The sequence below is a fragment of the Apodemus sylvaticus genome, chromosome 3 (genome assembly GCF_947179515.1).
Source record: "Apodemus sylvaticus chromosome 3, mApoSyl1.1, whole genome shotgun sequence".
Taxonomy (NCBI): domain Eukaryota; kingdom Metazoa; phylum Chordata; class Mammalia; order Rodentia; family Muridae; genus Apodemus; species Apodemus sylvaticus.
In genome coordinates, this window is record NC_067474.1 from 170,217,276 (window position 1) to 170,223,548 (window position 6,273).

The window sequence follows — 6,273 nt, forward strand, 5'->3', positions numbered from 1 at the left end:
GCCCAGGCAGCCTCTTCCCTCCACAGGACCCTGAATCCTCATAAGGTTGAGAGACCCCAGGCTTCCACTCGGCCTGTGCCTGTCCACAGTGTCAGCGTGTGATTTGGTGCATCTAAGCTAGGATCCTATCCAGTCTTGATCCCTGCCAGTGGGGTCTAGCCTGGCACTTTCATTGCCACCGTCACCAAAGCTGTCACAGGGGCCCGGCTGGAGTAGTTCATGCACTCACCATAATGGACAGGACTGCTTGGCATGACATGGCAAACCCCTTCCTGGCTTCTCCTGTGAGGGTCTGAATTCTGAGACTTCCCTTTGCCCCAGGCTGCCTTCTTCACCCCTTCTTCCTGCAGTCCTTTTAGCACCAGGGAAACTCACCATCTGACCTAACACCATCTGACCTATCACAGACCGACCCCCAGGCTCAGATACAGGCTTCCTGATCCTGCCCATTCCCAGATAGTGGTGAAGTGACTGCGTAGGATTAGCAGTCCCCTTCCTATGAAAGCCTTCTCACCTACCCTGCCATCCCTCCATGGTGTGGGAGCCCTCCTCCCTGCTACTCTAATACCTGGGACCCTCCAAGCTATGCCTCAGCGTATTCCACGGGAAGAGCAGGGAGCCCAGAAAGGCTCTTCTGTGAGGCACACCCTGGTTCCTGCTGCCCTTCACCTCAATGATCTCTAGGCTAGCCAGGGGCATGTCTCCACCAGTTTACCCCTTCACCCGACTCTTGTCCAACTCTCCACCTGGGCATACCTTGGTACTGCAGACACTTGCCGACACCCAGCAGCACCAAGGTCAAGCAGTTGTCACCTGGGCATGGCATCCGTGCCTTTGCTACCTTTCAACCTAAGGTGGCCTGCCTTTGTGCTCATCCCCTCCTGAATGCCCTTGTCATTCTAAACAGGAAGGTACTCAAATCTGGCAGAACTCCTCCTGGCCACCAGGGGGCGTCACCTAACACCTCGTGGTCTCCCAAAGTCTTTTTATTTATTTTTTATTGTATGTATGAGTACTCTATCTGCATGTACACCTGTGTGCCACATCTAATAAGGGCATTAGACCCCTTATAGATGATTGTGAACCACTATGTAGTTGCTGGGAATTGAACTCAGGACCTCCAGAAGAGCAGCCAGTGCTCTTAACTGCTGAGCCATCTCTCCAGCCCATCTTCCAAAGTCTTAGCACAGGTGCGCATGTGGGCACACTCCCTCCCTCTCTCCCCCTCTATTCCCTCCCTCTCCCCCTCCCTCCTCTCCCTCTCTCACTGCTGCTGATCTGGCACTTTGCTGTGGTCTGAGTGGCTTCCCAGAATCTGTGCGTTGAGATCCCACTACCAGCAGGATGTTGCCAGAATGTGGGTCTTGCAGGTGGGGAGGAGTTAGGTTGTGATGACAGAGCCCTAAAGAACGGGGTCCCGGGCTTCGAAGGCACTTCAGCCCACCCACATATGAGAACGGAGTCGGGGACTGCCACCTACAAACCAGGATGCAGGCCTGTCCCCACACACCCGCCAAGGCCTCCTCCTTGGACTTCTACCTCCACAGCCATGAGAAATAAATCTCACTTGATAAAGTTCCCAGCCTGTAGGATTTTGTCTCAGTGAGTGAACTGCAGTGTCTCCTTACCACCACCTCTGTCTTGAAGATGGAGATGAGTCTTAGCTGGCCGAACCCCTCAGCCTACACATTGTCTCATGGAAGAGTCCCAGGCTAGACCAGGCACCCCAGCAGCCTGGAGACTGTGGTGAAGCTGTGCGTTCACCCTAGCTGGGGTATATGCTTACAGGCCATGTCCAGGGCTACTGGCCAATCACTATTCTAGAGCTCACACTCTGAAGATCCACCTACCTCCTTACAGCCCCCCAAAGCATACCCGCAGCCATCCAACCCCTCCTGCAGCCATCCAGCCCCTCCCACAGCCATCCAGCCCCTCCCACAGCCATCCAGCTCCTCCCACAGCCATCCAGCTCCTCTTCGTGTGCTTGGCTGAAGTGGAAAGAACACAAGTCACATGTCCCAAGAGCAGGTGCCCAGCCCTTGCATGGTTCCAGTGTCTCTAGTCTATTGTGAACCACGGAATCCAGTTTTCACAAAGCAAAACATGGGTGGCTTCCAGCAGAGTATGATCGAATACAGCAGAGTCGTCATCAGGGGATCTGTGTGCCCAGTTGGCTATGCCCCTAGTCTCTGCTTCCACCTGCCTTCCCAGAACTCTTGGAGGTATCACAGTGTGTGTGTGAGACCTACAGCCTCAAAGACCCAACTTGGACTTCAGTCGTACTCAGGGGTCCCCCAAACCTGACCTGCTAGGTCTTTTAGCACTGACTGACCATGGCGTTTTCAAGCAAGAAAGACTAGCATCCCCAAATGCTTCCGGTGGAGGGGCATGTGAAGGACTAGGGGCTCTCCCCTCAGCCCATCCAGATGTGCCCATTCCAAATTTCAGAGTCCAGTTCTTGTTCAGTGTCCTAGTTTTTCTCTTAAGAACCGAGTAAGGGGGAGGAGGTTAACACTTCAGTCAGTAAAGTGCTACTTTTGTTTGTTTTGTTTTATTTTGTTTTTGTTTTTGTTTTTCCAGACAAGGTTTCTCTGTGTAGCCCTGGCTATCCTGGAACTCATCTGTAGACCAGGCTGGCCTCGAACTCAGAAATCTGCCTGCCTCTACCTCCAAAGTGCTGGGATTAAAGGCATGCGTGACCACTGCCCCGGGTTGTAAAGTGCTTCTTGTACAAGCATAGGACCTGAGCTCAGTCTTCAGAACTGGAATGGAAAACAAAAACACACACCAGGCCAGAGTATCCCACACCCACAGTCTCCATGCTGGGGGAGCCAGGGACAAGAGCATCCCTGAGGCTAACTGAGCAGCCAGTCTTCCTACTTGTGTGGGCAGGAGGAAGCGTCCCCAAAGGCTCAGCAGAAGCCAGGCCATAGCATCAGTTCAGAGAGCTATTGACTGTTTGGGCGTCAGTGTGACTGCCGTAGTGCTAACTCATACACCACAGACTGCAAAGTCCCGAGGCATCCATCAGCCAGTCAGCTGCCCCTCTCTGCTCAGGAGACTAGCTCCCGACTCAAGCTGCCCAGCCCCTTCTCAGGTGAAGCTTAACCACACCTTATGCCTGGCGTTGGGCTTGCATTAGTTTTCATGACAAATCCCTCTTTGTTGGTTAATCGGTGTCAACTTGCCTGGATTTGGATTTGACATCCCCCCACCCCACCCCCGAACGGAGATGTATCTCTGCGTGTGTTAGCAAGAGGATTTCCAGAAAGGTTCAACTCAAGAGGGAGGAGCCACCCTGAATATGGGTGGCGCCATCCCATGGGCTGGCATCCTGGACTGGGTTAAAAGGAGAAAGTGAGATGGGCGTCAGCGTCCGTGAGGTCGGCTGTCTCACGTGCTGGCCACTGTGCTTTCCCTGCCCTGATGCACTGAACCTTCAAACCGCTCAATTAAATTCTTCCTTAAATTGCGTTTGTTAGGCACTCGGTCACACCTAAAGAAAAGTAACACTTAATCCTACGCCAAACCCCAGGTGATGGGCCTAAGGTCTGAGCCCAGCTCTGAGCTGCAGCTGGAGACTGCCCTGCTCCCAGGCCAGGGGCCACCCTCAGAAGCCATCAGAGCATGGACCCAATATTTCCAAAAGCCCCATTCGGAGATTGTTCTCATGGGACCCAGGCTCTGCGGTCCAGCCCTTCTGGATGTCCTTGAAGGACAGGAGAGCTGTTCAAAGGTCACCCGGGCTTGATCAGCTCTTGCTTAGAGCCCTGTTTCCTTCTTTGAGCACATTCATATTTGAAAATCTGGAATATAGCCCCTGAGCCCAAAGTCCCCGCTCCAGCTCTCCCCGTCTCTAGAGGCTCCCTGGTTGGAGTCAGAACTGGCAAGCAGTCTAGCATCTCACTATCATCTCCAGTGAGGACCCTCCCTACTGCCATGCATGTCCATCACGATGGGAGGGTCCTCCCTTACACTGACAAGCCCCCATAACCACCCCTACCCCACCCAGAGACTGCAGAGAGGAGCCACTCATATCAGCCCATAGAAGAAAACCTACCAGGGCCAGGCCAGCAGACCCTGGTCCCTTCCGGCTAGAGAGTCAAGAGACAGAAATAAGACGGAAATGGGGTTTAGGGCCGGAGGGGGGGTCAGAACACCCACTTAGCAGGGTCCCTATACTAGAAAGCACACACGCCCCTCCCCTACATGAAAGCCCACGGAATGCCCTGGTATGTCATCATCTCCACGGAGTTCATATCATCACAAAGGTGGGCTGGAAGCCAGCACCGTGTGACCTCACAGCCGGCTCAGCCTGACCGCTGCTCTACTCCACCCAGAGCCCACCTTGGCCAGCTCACCCCAGCTCTGAGACATCCCAACCTAGCCTTTAAGGACTTGCCTAGTAGTGGCTGAGAGCACCAGGTAAGATTCACTGAGAGGGACCTGCCCAGCTATCTTTGTTTTTTTGGGGTTTTTTTTTTTGTTTTTTGTTGTCTCACTCTGTAATCCAGGCTGGCCTTGAGTTCACAGCAATCCTCCTGCCTCAGCCTCCCAAATGCTGATCCCAGGCATGTGCCACCATACATGACACCTAAGCTTTGTCAGGACCCTCTAAGAACCCAAGCACTTCACTCAGAGAGTGCACTGAGCATTTCATCACCTACACCTTGTTGGGTAGCCACTTTGATACCACTTCCTGCCTGGAATGCCCCTGTCTCCTCATGACAATCCAGAGAGTCCTAGAGAAATGAAGATCCACTTTGTGGGGATCTCCACTTTCTGAATCCTTTCTGCCTTACCCAGCACAATCACTCTACTCCTTACCCAGGACACTTGGCTGTGTTTTTCTTGTTTTGTTTTGTTTTATTTATTGTGTGGGACTTGTCAGTCAGAAGTGAAGTTTGCAGACTGTGATGCAAGCCAGCAGAATGCAGAAGAGAATTAGCTAATGCATTCAGAGTCAGAACATGCTGGAGTATGAGCTGCAAAGGCCAGGCCAGGCCCAGGCTTGTCCTGCAAGGCTGACATACACACCCACTCCCCCACTCGTTCAACTTATGTTGTGGATGCCCCACATGAAGACACAGGAGCCCCCGCCCTGAGGGAGCTGATATTCTCCTAGGAATGACAAGAATAAAAACACTCAAAGTTACAGAACTGCATGTTAGGGTAACACAGAACAGGAGTAAAGTTTGCTCAGTTGAACTTGAAAGCCAGTTAGGGGAAGGACCCTGAAAAATGGAGTCTTCTTCATTTTCTCCTTAGTTAGGGACCTGGAAGATGGGTGTCCTGACAAAGGGGCCTGAGGAAGCAGGGAGATATAAGGGAGGTGAGAGAGAGAGAGAGGGGGGGGGGAGAGGGAGAGGGAGAGAGAGAGATCTTTTGACTCTGTGCTGAAGGATCCTCTCTGGGTAGAAAAGGAAACACACCCTCAGTAGGTCTGGCTGCAACTCAAGGTGATGGCAGCCTGGAGCAAGTGGGGTATAGGAAGGAGGCAAGGTCAAACTCCAGCAAAACTAAAGGCGTAGGAGCAAAAAAATGTGATTCCAAAGCCTGGCTTCAATAACTCGAGAATGGGACTGTCTGGAGGAAAGGAGATGCCTTATGAGGATGCAAAGAACCAGACAGCCACTGTCTGAGCATCCAGAGGAAGTGCTGGGCTTGTGGACCCCAAGAGACAGGCAACAGCTGACTGACAGCTGAGAAGCAGGGAGCAAGGCCTAGGGCCCCACCCATCTGCGCCTCATCAGAAACAGCCATGCCAACTTTTCGAAGATTGCCTCAGGAGCATCTAGGCCCCCTCCCCAGGCTGGGCCATTTGGAAGATGATGTAGACAGAGACGTCTAAGCCGGATGGATAAAGGGGCTGTGCTTTAAGCTGCCAGCCCTAACCCTCTTGTGATGCATCGTTCCCACACACACTGCCCTTCCAACTCACCAACCCCTGAAATTCCTGGGTTCCTACAGGAACAGAGAAAGGGCAAGCAAGGAGCTCAGGGCCTGAGCAACCTCCCCAGCAGCATTCCTGGTTTCCAAGCTCCCAAACTCCAGAAGCCTCTGGGCACAGGCAACCCAAACAGGCTCTGCTGTAGAGGCCAATGAACACCTAGGCTGGGCCTCCTGCATTTCCTGGGTAGAATAACCTCAGGCGGGCTTAGTCCCTGCCATGTCAGAGAATGGAACAAGAGAGATACTGACTTTGAGGAGCACTGGACATCAGGACTAGTTGGCCAGGTTTCCCTTCTACAGGGTCCCCTGGGCACTCGGGGC